This window comes from Pyxicephalus adspersus, chromosome 8 (assembly GCF_032062135.1).
Source record: "Pyxicephalus adspersus chromosome 8, UCB_Pads_2.0, whole genome shotgun sequence".
Classification (NCBI taxonomy): domain Eukaryota; kingdom Metazoa; phylum Chordata; class Amphibia; order Anura; family Pyxicephalidae; genus Pyxicephalus; species Pyxicephalus adspersus.
This window is the reverse complement of record NC_092865.1, coordinates 55034904-55052212: the sequence shown is the minus strand read 5'-3', so window position 1 is coordinate 55052212 and position 17309 is coordinate 55034904. Positions and strand designations below refer to the sequence as shown.

The following is a 17309-nucleotide window of genomic DNA, read 5'->3' as shown; positions in this document are numbered from 1 at the left end:
CAGCAATAATATTTGAGCTCTATCAAGCTAAACGGAGTCATTCCAACTAAGATTATTCTGCTATAAGAAGTTATGCTATTTAGGATTCTACAATAGCTGGACTGGCCTTGACTGGCATCTACCCAGCTCCTTTTAGCTGGGCGTACCACCACTTTTAGGTGTCCAGCCAGCTTTTTTTGAGTGGGTATTGAAAAGTTAGTCCACAATATGGGGTCACCACCCACTTACAGCTTCTTCCCACACAGATTAAAAAAATTCTGGGAAGAATACTGCACAGTGTAGGCCTTAAGTGTTATAATGCCCAAGGCATATATCCCCTAGATGCCCTGTGATAATACAAACTATGCTAACGCATATAAAATTGAAGTAGTTCTCCTTCTTTATGTAGCAAGGTGCTACATAAAGTGGCTCAATTAGAAAAACTAAAATAGATCTTGCCATAAAAACTCTGCTCCTCTTTAATGTAATGATTGCTACTGTGCCATGTAATATGACCTTGACAATACAACATGTCTCTGACTTCCACCATCCTTGTTACATGTATTCTAAATTCCAATGATTCACATTAAATAATGAGGCCATGTTCCAAAACAAAGCACACATCAATGCCACACAATGCCAAGCCTTGGACAATGGACAGAACCATAGCCCTGACTATTTCACCCATTTATCAAGGCCAAAGTGGTGCCATACCTTAAGGACTAAAGCAATGCTCTGAAAATGATTTAAGGGATTTACCCTCTACATGTACTGTTGCTTTGTTTACATGTTCCATTATTACGTATATATCTGTATGTTTACAGTTGTACACTTGATAACTTCTTTTCTTTAAGACTGCAATACATTAGGAACAAGTAACATTTGAATGACACAGTGTAAATATATTATATTCTCAACCTTCACCCTAAATAAATATGGGTGCGGAAAGAAAACAAATTAATAATAATATGGTAAAATTAGGTTTCAACAGGTTTAGCAACAAGAAAAAAGATCATAGGTGTTTCTTACTTGTTTTGCTATACGATAACCATAGTAGCTATAAAAGTAAATCTGGTGTTCCAATAATATATGGTGACATTTGAACTGTATATTTAGGCAGAATGCAGGACCAGAAGTGTTGTCCGTGTAATAAAATGAGCACATTTTTATGTGGGTACAAAGTGATGTCAACAGCCCTGGGCAAGGCAATCAGAAGCCAGTTGGCAAGGCGTTTTTACATGAGAGAGGGTATATATGACTTGTGATTCGAAAACTTGCCTCATCAAACCAAGCTATCTTCTTCCTTTGCTCAGAGGTCCTGTTCTGAGGCTTAGACGCAAATTGTAGGCATTTTTGATAGTGGACAGTGGTCAGTATTGACACTTTAAGCCATCTATGAATATGCATCCCCATATGTAATATTTATATTAGCAATGTAGCAAACTGTGATTCGCTATTGATTTTGATACCCTATCTCATGGCCAGCATTATGTTTTCAGCAATATGTGTCATAGTGGTTCTTTTGTGTTATCAGCACTGACATGGTAACCTTTCTACTGCCAATGCTTATCAATTGGCATTGGGCTGCAATGCACCAGTGTACCTTGACCATTTTTGTAGGCACTACCTACTGCATACTAAGCACAGCCCAATAAGACCTTCTGTTTTGGGGAGGCTCTGACACAGTCACCTGGCCATCACAATCTACTTCCAATATTTTATTGTTCTGGCCAATCGGTTTATATCTGTTTGATAAAAGCAAAATAATACCTGTCAATTCTGCAAGAAATTTCAGCTGATAAAGCAAAGAAATATGCCTAAAAAAGAAAACTAAGCTCTAATATATGTATTTGTTCTTAGGTTTAGATATGATTGAGTTTAGCAGAGTAAGGGCCCTATGATGAAGATTTTACAGGTACCCATCATATCATAACAAACGCAAGCTTATTATTTAGCCAATCCCTTCTGATCTACTCCGTGCCCATTCCTCCACCCTGGCCCCTGCCCTAACCGAACTATTTAATCTCTCCCTTTCTACTGGTAAATTAATAATAATAATAATAATAATAATAATAATTTAGCCATTCTTATCCTCTGTTTTTTGCAAAATGCAGATTATTTTTCCTATTATTTGCTGCTACTGAATGAACCCAGATGTGGCCCGTAATTTCATGCTATTCTCTATTTTCTATCTGTACCTTTAAACATGGTCACGTCAACCAAAACTAATGAGAAACCTTATTAACTTGGGAACAACAGTAGGTATTTGACCACACTATTTTTCAGTGGCAAATCAATTTCACACACATGAAGCTGCGCTAATGTCATTCTGTTAGTCTGATAAGTGGAAATTATATTCCATACCCAGAGCTGTATCAAAACATATAACCTACACCATGTTCCATAATTATTTCTGAATAATTTAACACCAGACTAAGCGATATCAAAGCATACGAAGGGAGCCTCGCAGTGGATCAAATTTGCTTTTCACCGGAGCCATGTCAACAGACACAGAGGAGTGTAATCATGGATGAGAAAACATCCTGTAACATGCCTACGAGCAAATAATTCTCAATCCGCTCTTTGCAGGAATACTCAAAGCACACGCTGTATGGGGTGCAGGTCCCGGCGATCAGGCATTGTAACTGCCTTCTACAAAAGATATTAGAGCATAAAGAGTATAAAGAGTATTACAGAAGCATTGCATGCTAAAACCAATTTGGTCAGAAATCCATTAAAATAGACCTAAAATTAGATTTTAATTCTAAGTGCAGTAATGTGTAAAGCCAGCTATATACTATTAAATATTTCAAAAAGATTAGATGTTAGATTTGAATAATATAACAGAAACCCGATTGATATTTAAATGTAAAATTGATCACACATTGATAGGAAATGGCCTTCTTCTATCATTAGAGCACAGGTGGGAGTTTGGGTGGTGGTGGGAGTCCTGGAGGAGATCACTGACCAAATATCACAGAACTGCATCAGGCAGTATAACTACTATACAATATTCAATACTCGATATTCAATCAAAATTCTCTTAAAATCTAGTTGTGCATTGAGAATATACAGGTAAATGATCAATATTAGGGGAATATCAATCATTTACCTGCTTGTGCAAACATTTAACAGTTATGGTCAACTTAAATGTAACAGTTTTAGGTATTTATTACTTCTCCCACGGATCAAAGTACTCCCATTGAAGATGCCTTCATGTGCTTTTCACTCCAGGAGGCCAGAGACATCTTTGTTCAGGCATCATCCAGGGTTACCTTTTACTTCCTGGGTGCCAGCTCAGAGATGACACAAGTAAACCCTGGCACCATTACAGGCTTGGCTGAGTTCAGAAATGTTTGTGGCAGATCAAACATTGGAAAACTACACAATTTATCAGTGTAAATAGATCAAGAGCACTGTTACATTGGATGGAGCCACCAGACAAACCAATAGGGTATCTCCATAGCTTTGCCCGTCTGAGCTCTATTCAGAAAGAGTGGTGGTAGGGAGCCAATATGGGGCTTTTACTGTGGGCTGGTAAAGTGGTGTGGTTTTAGGTTAACAAAAAGGAAAAAAAATATTAAAAATAAAATACAAAATAATTGCTGTTAAAGCATAAATGCCAATTGCAAGGTCCAATATGCCTAAAGAACTAGATATTTTGCTCATCTCTGGTGTCAATGACTAAACTGCAGGGTTATTACACAATGATTGCCACTGTACACTATGTGTAAAGCAACATTTGTGTTGTAAAAGGGCAAGTACACTTTGTAGAAGATTGCAAATTCCCTTCCATTATATGATCTTACCTTTGAAAGACCTGGTTGCCCAAAGTTATGTTAATTCATTTGTATACAATGGTCTTTCTTTAGCTACCCATTTCAAAAAGATTAATGGGGGAGTATTTTAAAATGGCATCACATCCTATACATATCTATATAAATCCAAATTTTTGTTTTTTAAGGATTTTTTTAGGTGCCTATCAAACAAATCACCAATATTAAAATTATAAAATCCCAATTTATTGTGCAATTCTTTAAAAACAATCAAAGAACAAATTTTACCGATACATGTTCATCATTACACAATGCATTACACAATACTGAATATTTATATTCTTATTATATTGCGTTTCTATCGTCCTTGACGCGTTTCACCCAAAGGCTTCCTCCGAAGGACACAACTTGTTAATTAATAAATCATTGCGCCAAGGACTATAGAAACGCAATATAATAACAATATAAATATTCAGTATTATGTAATGCATTGTGTAATGATGAACATGTATCAGTATATTTGTTCTTTGAGTGTTTTTAAAGAATCATACAATATACTGTGTTTTTTTATTTTAATATTGGTGATTTGTTTGGTAGGCACCCATAAAATCCTGAAAAAAACAAAAATGTGAACTTTCTATAGCTCCACCAAGTACCTGCCAACCCAAAGGAAAAAAACATTACCTGTGATGGAGCATTGCAAATGAGTCCAAGTGCAGCAGGACCAATCAACTGTACTTGCCAACTAGCAAACACACTGACAGATAACAAATCATTTGTCATAGAATACGGAAGTGACACCTTTAGCAATTTTGTATGTTCCACATTGCACACCAGTCTGATATTCTGGTTGGGTACTGGCCAAGTTAAGTAGCTAATATGGGTTTATAGGATCTCTTAAGGTCTCAAGCAGTCCTATTATTACTACTAAATAAATTAAACAAATCAAGGGGAGTAAATGCAATTCTGTCTGCAGCAAACAAGTAGACTTACAGTGCCCCAACAAGGATAGATAAAGGAAAAAAAGGCGGTTAGGGCAAATTTGGAGGCCAGTATTTGTATTTTACCCAGAGATGTAACAATCTATCATGGAGAAGGGGGAGAGAGACCCAGCAGACACAAGAACTGGGCCAGGGGACTGCAAAACTAACTCTTACCTACCAAGTGTTGCTGTGCTACGTCACGTGTCTGTCCACAACAGACTGTTGTCCTTGCATTTTCTCTCCCTGACCCTTTTTGCTGTGGTGATTGGACAGCAGAGGAGGTGGAGTAGAGTAGATATAAGGGCAGTAACCTGCAGCTGCTTATACCGTAGACCATGGAGTGGCATGTTGACAACTGGCACTTAAGAACTTACCAAGAGCTTACAAAGTGGCAGCTTTGTGGGGAGAGGTTCAGGAGATCCACCCAAAGTTTAGCTGGGGGGGATTTCTGTTCACACCCCTGCTGTTAAGCAGAAAATACAAAATGCAATCTGAATGGTCCAATAACATATATGTTATGCAAGGGCAGCGTGATTAGATCCTCGTTAAAAACCCTGGAGATGACCACAAACACAAGGGTGTTTGGGCAAACATCCTCATGCCTGTGGCCATCTTCAGACCCTAACTGGTAGATCTCGAAAAAATAACTTGTGATTGTCCTGTGCCAAGCTGGTTTGAAAGCTCTCCAAGTCCCAAACATTCAAAGCCTAGCAATCTAAATGAGCATGTTTATGTAACAGTCTAAATCAAATGAAAATAGTCGAGCAGTCAGGTCCTTACTGAACATTTATTCACCCCATACTAGCAAACTTTATTATTTATTAATATTATCGTCATATGTTGTTATAGTTCTGATATCTTACACAGCATTTACAAAATCCATGGTCATGTCATGGCCTGTCCCTCAGAGGAGTTTGCAATCTAATGTCCCTACCATGGTGATAGTCTAATGACCTTAACATTTTTGGAAGTAATCCAATTTGTCTACCAGTATGCTATAGGATGTAAAAAAAGAATGGAGAACATGCAAACTCAATGCATATAGTATCCTGACCGGGAATTAAATCTGGAACCCTCATGCTACAAAGCAAGCTACGGAGCTACGGAGCCACCAGGCATGCATCCAAAAAGAAGTATATCCAAATATGAAATATCATCTTTGGGCAGGCAAATTCTTTAATTGATTCTGATACATATGGTCACCATAAATACTTCCATGTGACTGCTCAGTGGTGTGTAAACACAACCACAATATAATCAGCAAGCCACATACATCTACTCAAAGAGATACAGAAACAAAACTAATTATATGCCAATAAAACAGCAGCTACTGAAAAGTAAAGCGAGTGAAATAAAAAATACAGTTTAATGCATAGGAAATAGATAAAGGGATAGCGAGCACAAAAGAAAAATAAACACAGTGTGAGATATGGAATAAAAGGTACAATGGGAGTTGTTCTGCCTTGTTTCCCTGTATGGCATTTTCATCATTATACCAGGAAGGCATACATTGCAGTTCAAGAGGTAATCAAGAGCCAAAGCCCCGGGGCTGTTTTAATGTATGCAAAGCTGGTGACCCGCAAAAAATGAGAGGTAGAACTGAATGGATTCTGAACTTCATATACATCCTATAGACCCTGGCTCCTGATGAGGGACTACTAAAATTAACACCCAATTAATTTCTGAATTGACAAACAAATGAAACTCATAAATCTACTTTCTCATTAATTTTCCTATTGGTATAATTTAAAGCAGCAGCAGCACAAGGGGGAAAAGCGAGCATTATCCATCATAAATATCAGAAAGATAGCATTACGGCGCCATAAATTATGCATATTACCTGTTGTTAAGGGGTGATTAATGCACTATCCCCTTTGTTTTAAGGTATGAAGCGTCTAGACGGGGGACCCTAAATGTGAAATGTCATTGTGTGGGGTGGAATAAACGTTTTGTGTGGGGGGAGGAGGTCTGAGACTTTCATAAGGTAATGACATTATCACTTTGTCTGATTTTTGGGCCCTGGGCATTAGAGCTCAATAGTTCAGCAATAATTATGTGTGGACCAAAATGAGGTCTGTTCATGATCTAGAATCTTCTTTTGGTGGGAATACTAATTTTACACATGCATCTAATGTGTATGTTGCAAGTGACTGCTGGTATATTGTATCATATTGTAATACCATTCTTTGTGTTGTCATCAAGCTGGGGGTGGGTTCCTGACCTTTTCGTATTTCTCAAGAGCAGCAGAGAAAAATGTAGTCACAGGAGGTAAGAGTGTAAAGAAAGTGAAGCATGTTATTGTTTTTACGGCATCAGTTTTTCAAATAGAATATGTGCATTCTGTTTGCTTTCAGTGCCCTTGCACACTGGCAATTCATATTGGTACTATTAAGCTGTAGACTTTTTGTGTATAGCTCTGGTCATTTCTGAAATCTAGAGATATACGAGGGGGCGCTAAGAAGTTCCTGGCTTTGCCCCCTTCCAGATTAAATAGTAAAATGAGTGTGGGGGCATATGACAGTCTAATATCTTAGTATGAAACTGTGTAAATATCAGGTCCTTGCGATTCTTAAACCTGTTTTTTTCTTTTAGTGAGAAGCTGTGATGGCAGAGGCACAAGGAAGTTTCACGTTGGAGTTATGGGCCGTCATGAAGTTTTTGTTTCTCCAGGGAAAGTCAGCAAAGGACATTCACACTGAGATGTCACAAACACTGGAGGAGAAGTGTCCTTCCTACAGCACTGTCAAAACCTGGATATCTAGTTTCAAGACTGTGCATTTCACCGTTGAAGATGAGCCCCGAAGTGGGGGCCCCCCAACCTCAACTGATCTGGCGACCTGCGATGCTGTCCATGAGCTGATTTTTGAGAACCCGCGGATATCCGCAAAAAAGATAGCCCAGATACTTGACATCTCAGGGGAGCGTGTTAGGTTTGTTATCACCACTATCCTAGACATGGGCAAGTTTTCAGGGAAGTGGGTGCCAAAATGTTTGAACAGTGATCAGAAAAAGAAACGAGTTGAAGCATCCAAAGCTGTTTTTGCCCATTTTGAAGCTGCACAGGACTTTTTGTATAGGTTAATGACTGAAGATGAAACCTGGATCCACATCTATGATCCTGAAACCAAGGAGCAGTCAAAGGAATGGCGTTCCAAACCCAGAAATCGGACACGCCGTTTTCTGGAACAAAGACGGTATTTTGTTGGTGGACTACCTACCTCAGGACTCTATTATAACTATATGCTAACCTCCTGGACCAGCTGAAGGAGGCAATTACAACGAAAAGACGAAAGATGAAACGCCCTGGAAAGTTGACCAAAGGGATCTTTTTTTGCAGGACAATGCACCTGCGCACACGTCCAATGTTGTGGCTGCCAAATTGAACACCCTGGGGTTTCAATTGGCCCACCATCCCCCCTACTCATCTGACCTGGCCCCTTCGGACTAATATTTGTTCCCGAGTTTGAAGAAACACCTGAAGGGGCAACGTTTTGAGGACGTTTCTGACATCAAAGATGCTGCTGAGAGCTGGTTTGCGGCCCAACCAAAGGACTTTTATTTGAACGGTCCAGAAAAGCTGCAACTGCGCTGTACCAAGTGCATCAGTCTAAGGGGGGAATATGTTGAATAAATGTGTTATTTCTTAACTCTGGCTTACTTCTTTCTGGGCAAAGCCAGGAACTTTTCAGCACCCCTTCGTATCCAGCACAAAGCATTTACCAACACCAATTCTTTGAATGTTCATGGTCAGCCATGTTTGATTCAGCTGGCTAAAACATAGTTGGGTGTTCTTGTTATCCAACCCAACTATAGCATGCTCTACCCAAGCCTGTTCTTCAGTATCTGCCTCCTATTGTTACATCATGCTGAGATTTGTAGTTTTCTGTCTACAGCTCTCTTCTTTTTGTGCCACAGACTGTGACCATAGAATGCGCTACATGCCTGTAAATCTTCAAGAACGCTCAGCGTAACATCAGACGTGTCTGTTTGGCACACACCTCTGCTGGATGGAGTAAAAGTTGAATTCACTTGGCTGAATGCCACCAAAGCACTACTGCTATCAATTCACTCCAGTCATAAGGCTCTTTCTTCTATAATATGAATGGCGTGACAATGCCAGACGATGTGCAGCTTTCAGCGCTCCTAAAAATATGTTTTATGTATATTATTTAAATAAGAAGAGCAAAGATAATAATATGAACTTTTAGGAAGTGACTCCAAACGGCAAGTGTAATCAACCAGTAATCTGTGCTATCCAGGAATTACTGCTACTGTGCTAAAGGAAGAAAACCAACTATGTTTTGTGAAATCCAGTACTCTGCACAGTAAAACTATTTCTCTTTAGAAACAACCACATTTTACCATGCCTACCAACTAATGCAATACCATGTTCCTATTCTATTCAGAACACTTTGGCCCACAGAGTCTCTGCTATCAAAGGAATACTGAGTTGGCGTTTGCTACCCATGCCCAAGATTGTCCTTCATTGTGGCGGTGAGAATACCAAGCAGATTCCAAAATAGGCACACGGCTGGATCTATAAGTAACAATAGACACAACTAAAATAAAATTCATGGCCAACAAAAAAGTCACACAATCTAAAACAGTCTTTATTACCCTTTTTAACATGGTGAGACTCTAGAAATAACTTTCAGGTCTTAAGGAAACCCTGGAGAATAATATTCAAAGCTCTCATTTTATTATCATGGTGGTCAATTGGAAGAAAACCTCTTACATTGCTGTCCAGTGGGAAGAATGCCACTTTTACAGATAGCCCAAAAAAAAAAAAAAAAACATTTCTGTAACGTGAAAGGCACAAATTGCTAATTGCTCAAGGAACGCCTAGCAATCTCTGGAGGAACCCTGGTAGAGAAACCCAACTCTAATATTTAATTTGACCGCCTTTAGTTTTTATTATGCCATGGTTTAGCCATGATATCATTTTGATAAGCCTATGTATTTTCACAACATTTCTTTCTATCCAGAGTTGCATTCATTTTTTCACCAAGATTTTGTGTTGATGATAAGAGAGTCAGACTGCTATGTATGGTCTTCTCTCAATGGGAATAAGATCTGGACTCTATGATCGCCAATCTATGCGTGAAAATGATGTCTCATGTTCTTTAAACCATTATTTTATAATTTGAGCCCAAAGAATACTGGCATTGTCATTTTGTAGTATGTCCATGCCATCAGAAAAGAAAACAAATAATTGACAGAAAAACCTTGACATTCAGTATATTCAGGTAGTAAGCTGACCTCATTGTTGGGCACATGTATGCGTTTAGGGTGAACAGGGATCCTCTTTTACCACAAAAGTCTTTATGATAGTAATTGTAAAGGGTTTTTCTTAGGTTTGACATAGTAGAACCGTCACTTATTAGAATTGGAAGAAAGAAAACTCCTTGTGTTGCCTATAGCAGCACACAATTCCCCCTTTTTATTATATAACCTGTGTTATGGGTGACAAGTATTGTCCTTTTCTCTGATTTTACACACATGCTCCTGTAACCTCTCGCTTTCTACACTACAGCTCAGAGAAATAAGCTCAGAGATTCAGCTAGAGCCAGGCTCAAATGAAAGTATGGCATCCCACCCTTCCTCCAATTGTCTCATCTGCCCTTATTCCTACAATTCAATTGTGTCACACCATATAAGTGTCCGCTGGCTGTAAATTCTGAAAACTAAGGAAAATAAATCCTTAATCAGCATAATGCGGGGTTAGAGAGAACAGTAAAATGATGGGACGGGCAGGATTTGGGCAGAAAGGTCAAGGAACATCAGGATGGGGATGGACACGTGTGATGCTTGCATCACATTGGAAAGGACTGCAGTAAAGAGAAACTAGAATCAAACTTTATGACCACAGCCTTATATTTTCTTTCCTTTGCTGAATCCTTTGCTTCCATCAATGGGTTTGCCTCTTAAAAAAATGAGACTTGCATTTTCTAAGCCTGAATGATTTATCGGTCGCTATTACAATCCTGCCTCCTGACATGTCCCTGAACTCTGTATGCTGGTTAATCCCCTTTCTTACACTTTTTAAATGCGTGACAGAGATCTGCTGTGTATTGAACAACTGAAGAGAATAAAGTGGAGCTTTCTGGCTATCAAATCTGGGGATGATGGGAGTTTGCAATGTCAATCCATTATTAATATTCTATTGAGGTATTCTATACGTATGTGTTTTTAAACTGATGAGATAATGGTTGTGATTGGAAGAAAGCCGGGTCATGTGACTGCTGTGTCAATCTTTATGAATGGGATGGAGGTGATGTACACAGTGCAGTAAAGTGTAAAGGAGATATCTATTCTCCATGATACATATTCCCCTTACACGTCTCCGTTTGAATTCAATTGCCATCAAGATTACATATCACAATTAAAAATGTCATCAAACAGAACAATAACTGATGGTGATTCTGAGAAATGATCAACCTTTTGATAGCGTAAAGTGGAACTAAAGTCCCAATTTTACAAATCTACAATCAGGCAGGTCATTATTGCAGAAATGGACAGGCAATGTCCCTCCTGCCTGATCGCCCCGAGTATCTATTAAAGAGCTGAGCTGCATATGCACAGCTTCAGCTTTTTTTGCCAGGATCCCCGGCACTCCTGGTATCCCCTGCACATGCCTGGCCAATCAAAATGACCAAAGATCATCCCCAGGAAGAGAAGAATGAAGGTGTCCTGCGAGAGAATGGGTACAGTGGAGTATTTTAGCTTTGGTATTTATTATTATTAAACAGGATTTATATAGCACCAACATAATATGCCGCTCTATACATTACATAGGGGTTGTAAATACGAGACGAATACAGACAGTGGCCCAAAGGAGCTTACAATCTAAGAGTTTCAATATTAGGTAAATGTAACTTCTAACTAAAAGGCAGTTCTACAGAGTACCACTCTGTATAAAATATAATTGACCCTTTCAAAAAAAAAACCTCTTTTGCAACATGTTTTGATTCTTTATTGTATTCTACTGCTGCTGATCTCCTGCAACCTTCCTATAGCCACATGCTATTTCCTAGGGAAGGTTTCCTGATGGTGACAGCAGTAAACTAGACCTGTGAATGTGTGTCAAGGCCTGTGTCAGGGAGATAACACAAGCATGGCGTTGTCATCCTATCATAGTGACAGACTGTTGTCATCCTATCGCAGGAAATGCCTAAACCAGGACCTTCCTGGCAGGACCACATATTTTAATTCAAGTGAAAAAATATAAATGACTTTTGAAACAATGATACCATGTTCAAGCTTGATAGTGACAAGGTTTATGTAAAGATAAAAAAACAACAACAAACAACTTAAAAAACATATAAAATATAAATCATTTGCTTACTATATAATGTTCATTTACATCAGCAGAACATCCGAGCGAGTCCAATCCGGCACAAACCAAACACAGAAAAGCTGATAAGAAACAAACAATAATTCAGATGCTGTAATCTGTTTTTCCCCATGTGTGTTTACAAAACAATAGAAGAACACACGGTAGACTTGTGTGACAGGTGCTGACAGTGTGGGGATTGCATCAGGACTGTAAACAATAAACATACTCCATAATTATACATACACAAAAATAAAAACACTGAACACGCACGTACCGCACAATGACCTGTATTCAGAACGGGCTGTTGGCATGTGATGTGCTGGTCCTTCCCAAAATCAATCAATCTATTTATCCCTCTATCTATCTATCCATCTATCTATCCATCTATCTATCTATCTATCTATCTATCTATCTATCTATCTATCTATCTATCTATCCATCTATCTATCCATCTATCTATCTAAGAATATACTTTACACAGGAAATGCAGGTTTTTGGACCAGGAACAGTCACAGATGATGAAAAGGCACATTGTGTATACATGTATAAGGTTATCAAATTCAAGCTCATGTGCTTTGCTTTTAAATCTCTCCATAGCTCTTGGCCCACCTAGTTTTCTGCCTATGCAAAAATACCCCCTAGACACTCTCTTAGCTCCTCCAAAGACCTACTAATGACCTATTTACGCATAACCTCTTCATAGTGACAAGACTTCTATAGAGCTGCCCCCACTCTCTGGAATAGTCTTCCTCATCCTAGTCAGTTTGCTTCAACTTTCCGCCTATTAAAACCCCAACTTTTCATTACCTATTCACTATTCCATACCCTCCCCCTATTGTGTGCTGCTTCTCTTTTGAGCAGGGTTTCTCTTCTCCTCCTGTGTCATTGCCTATATTTGCTCTGCTATTTGCAACCCCTATTTAATGTACAGTGCTGAGTAAAATACACTTTAAAATATAAGAAAATTATTTATTGGTTTGTATGATCACAGGCCGGGATGATGTAACTCCCACGCAGGCACGTGGGAGTTCATTCAGTCCACGCAAGTGCTGAGGAAGCGGGGATTGCCGGTTATCCTGGCATCCAACACTGAGCTGGACATTTTGACAATTCACTGGAGTGATCAGACGGGTAAAAATTATCAATGCAGAAGGGACATCACCTCTACGTTTCAGCAAGAATGTCCTGTTTTAATTCAAAGTTCCACTTTAAATGGTAAATATCTTGAAATTGACTTGCAGAGGCCAGGAATTTTTGAAACCTGTCTAGACCCCTTCTTTTTCATTTTTGTGAACAATGCATGTGGAGTGCTCTAAAAACAATAAAAATAAAAAGTGAACGGAAAATATCCAACACGTTTCAGGGTTAAATTGCTTACTCAGGGCTATAGTTTCTGAAATGTGAGCTAGTCCATGGTGGATTAGTAGAATATGAAGCTGTGGCTGTGCCCTTTAGCCTGGTTGTGTTGGACACCAGACAACAGGCTACCTCCCTATCTGGCCAAACATGTCCAATTTTGTGAGACTGTCATTGGCACCTCGTGTCTGACTTTAAACTTTATATAAGCAACATTAAAATCCCTGTACATAATGGAAGATCAAAGAAGAGGTAAGGAGGGGAAAAAAGGAAAAAAAAAACTTTTAAACATAAAACACAGTCTCTGGAATATCTTTCCATCCCCTCCATTCAAGTTTGGAGATAAGAAAAATAAACTCAAGAAATGTATTTCAACCACATTCCAAGGACAACCCCCTCCCCAACCCTTTTCTTTATCAGGAAAGAAGAAAAAAAGTTAATGAAAATCCATGCCTTTAAAAGAAAAAAAGTTTCTTCCAGACCTTTCTGGATAAAGTGCGGCTCACACCCGCAACAAAGCAATATTTGTTTAATAAGTGATTGCTGCCATGGGTACAGTAAACAAGAGGTCCAGGATTGGTGTTTATGAACAAACATACCATCTTGCAAGATCAATTTAACATTAACCAGGTGGAATAATGAGTAGACTGGTAGGTGACACTCAGGGCAGGACTAGAATAAACAAAAGCAGGGAGGAGAAAGGGGCCACTCTAGGGAAAAGCAAGGTCGGGGAGGCAAATGTATCACTAAATAAACACAGTGAGAAGAACTTAAGACAAACAAATAGTCATTCTTGTGACATTCAGAGAGGCAGGGGGAGAAAAAAAAAAAAAGGTTGTAAATTACATGCATCAGCTGCTGACCACCATGAAATCAAACTGGTTTACAGAGGAGAATGTCTTGTTTACACAATGCCATGTTTGCTTATAAACACTAATGTGCAGTTACCAGCTTGGAATTACTCAGTGTCCTATTAAACCTCTCGCAAATCCTGTTAACTCTTCATAAACAACTTGCTCAAAGTTTGAAATAAAGGCATATTTTTTTCTTGTATTTTGAATAATTATTTAGCTATGGAAGTAATTATTTATATCTAAAATGCCCCCCAACTCTGCAGTGACTGCTTTTAGAATAAACATAAAGTGGGGTTCCAAGAAGAGTTGCAGGAACAAGTAATAGGTACTGAGCAATTGTATTCAACTATTGGGAGTCCTTGTGATTTTTTAAGTAAGTCAGATTGGTTTCCTGGTAATTAGGATGCCAGCCAGTGGAGTCATGGAGTAGTATGATGGAGCAACTGCCCTTCTATGATGGTCAGCAAATTAGGAGAATTGCAAGAGGTACATGGATTAAAAAACAAATTACAGTGTCATTGCCACCCCAGGAAAGGTATTCTCATTATTTTGTGCTCTTAAACCACTTAAACCACCATCCTCCATATCAGGGTTCCAGAGGTGTAGAGAACTAGCACAGGGCGCAAATATGTAAAAAAAAAATACAAATAAATAAATATATATATATATATATATATATTCCCCCAGCCACTCTCTCTGCTCCTTCAATGACCTACTAATGACTTCCTCACTAATAACCTCATCACATGCATGGCTTCAAGACTTTTCTAGGGCTGCCCCAACTCTCTGGAATGGTCTTCCTCATCCTATTCGGTTTGCTCCTATTTTCCTTTCATTTAAAAGAACACTCAAAACTCATTTTTTCAAACTTGCCTACCCATCTTCTTCTGTCTTTTGAAACCATCACTTCTTCCCACCACTACAAATCTCCCATCCTATTGTGTGTTATTTCCCTCACCTACTAGATTGTAAGCTCTTGGGGCCAGGGTTCTCCCCTCCTGTGTCACTGTCTGTATTCGTCTGATATTTGCAACCCCTATTTAATGTACATTGCTGCATATTATGTTGGCGCTATTTAAATTTTGTTAAGTAATTATAATAATAATAATATTATTTATAATAATAATATGTGAGCAGGCAGAGAAAACCCCATTGTGTTAATGGTGCCCTTTAAACCAGTTTTAGAACTGTAGAACCAGCTTTAGGTGGACCCTTCAGGGACTCCATTTCCCTGGTATATTCAGTTATAAAATAAATAAATATAGCTACCACTGATAACCTTCTGCTGGAAATGCTAGTTACTTGGCTGGTTTGGTTAACCAACAGATTCAAATATTTCAAAGTTCTTCACCCAGAGAAAGCACCCCAGGAGCTCTGACTTCACCTGCTGCATACTTGTTTCAGAATAATGACTCAGAAGGTACTAAAAAGTTAGAGGCCCATCAGCCAGCCAGCACCTTCAGTACTGATCTGGACTTTTCCCAGCATAGAGTTAATTATGTACAGGGTAGAGCTCAACACTTCCCATCCAGAATATCCTAAATTATAACAATAACAGTAATAATATTTTTTTAATAAGGACATTGCCTATGTTTCCTGCCTGCAACCACACCCTGACTCCTTGGTTGGCTGCCATCACTGCTGGAATCCATAGCCTGATATATTTAGAACAGGTTTACCATCAACAGCAAACATGCATTCATATCGAAGGGGCAAAACACAAATATTTTCCGTGATGCTTTGCCTGAAGGAATACTGAAAAAGACTTCAAATGGAATGTTTGTTCCTGGGGTGGACAGGTGTTCATCGTGCAACACTGACAAATATTCCAGCTCATCATTGACACTTTTACTATCTTATATGTTTGGTAGGAGGAATGCTACAGTTTACTAATCTAGTATTCTAATGCAGGCGGCCTGCATAAACCCCAGGCTGAACTCCAGGCAGATGAAAGAGACACACATACAGATCTGTAGTCACCAATACATTAGTTAATGCATTTTCTTTTTAAATGTGCTTAAAATGTGATTCTTTTTAAATTTTTTAAAAGCGTCAATACATCAATGTTGCCCTTTTTGGCTTCTTGCCATCCCCTTACAGCAGAGATCAGACTGGGAGAAGATGCAATATAAGGAGGCAAGTGATACTGCAGTGGTCATGTCCCACCAAGACAATGCTGATAGGAGGGGAGAGGAGTAAAAATGTGTGAGAGAGCCATCTGTTTCTCTTTACACATTGAAGGATATTAGCGAGTCAGGGATGACTATCACTTTGCCCTGAAATTGACAGGATCTTTTCAAACCAACAAGGTTTTGTAACCTTACATAGCAAGTTACATTCATCTAGATGCTCTGTTAAACTGGAACCCACTTTGAACAAATGGCAATCAGGAAGATTTTTATTGCAGAGAGAGACAGGCGACGTCCCTTCTGCAATAACTGTTCTTACCTGCCTAATCGCTGCCCAGCCATCATTCTTTGCTGAGCTGTGCATATGCTTAGCGTACATTTCGATCCTGGCTTCCCTTGCATGTGCCAGAAATGAATAAACTCCTGTGCAATTCATTTATTCTTGGTCTGACCAATCAGGATGGCAGAAGATCCTTTTCAGGAAGAAAGGAAGGATGAAGATGGTGGCACCCTGCAATGAAATGGGGACAGGTGAGTTTTGCGGGTTTAGTTCCACTTTTGCCAGGGGTCTTGGGGTGCAGTAGACCATTAATCTATTGCTGCAGATGCACCGTGCCAGCTGATCCCTTACTCCCCCGATGTTTGCTGCAGCGTCCTCCCCTGGATCCTGAGAGGACCCACTGCCAACAAGAAGTGTCCATGTCACACAAAAAATGACGTGGACACCTAAAGAAAGACCCCGAATTCTCTACACAAAAAAAAGAGAAGACTCAGGGCTGGAGTGTCACGTGACCATGGCTTTAAATCAGCTAAATTGATGTTTTCTTCTGCTGCAAGAGAACATTTTAAGTTTCTCACTGGAAGAGAATTAAAGCAGGAAATCATTCAATGAGGAC

The 17309-nt window shown here is 39.1% G+C and overlaps 1 protein-coding gene across 6 annotated transcripts in view; it reads right to left on the bottom strand.

The window, feature by feature from the left end:
- FOXP1 (forkhead box P1) overlaps positions 1 to 17309 on the bottom strand; it is a 500704-nt gene that overhangs the window by 208116 nt on the left and 275279 nt on the right. For 4 of the 6 annotated variants that reach the window (XM_072420741.1, XM_072420746.1, XM_072420744.1 and 1 more), the window contains one exon: positions 12084 to 12154. The exons of the other annotated variants lie outside the window; for them this stretch is intronic. The gene's annotated coding sequence lies outside the window, so the exon portion shown is untranslated. The remainder of the gene's footprint in view (positions 1 to 12083; positions 12155 to 17309) is intronic. 6 annotated transcript variants of the gene reach the window in all.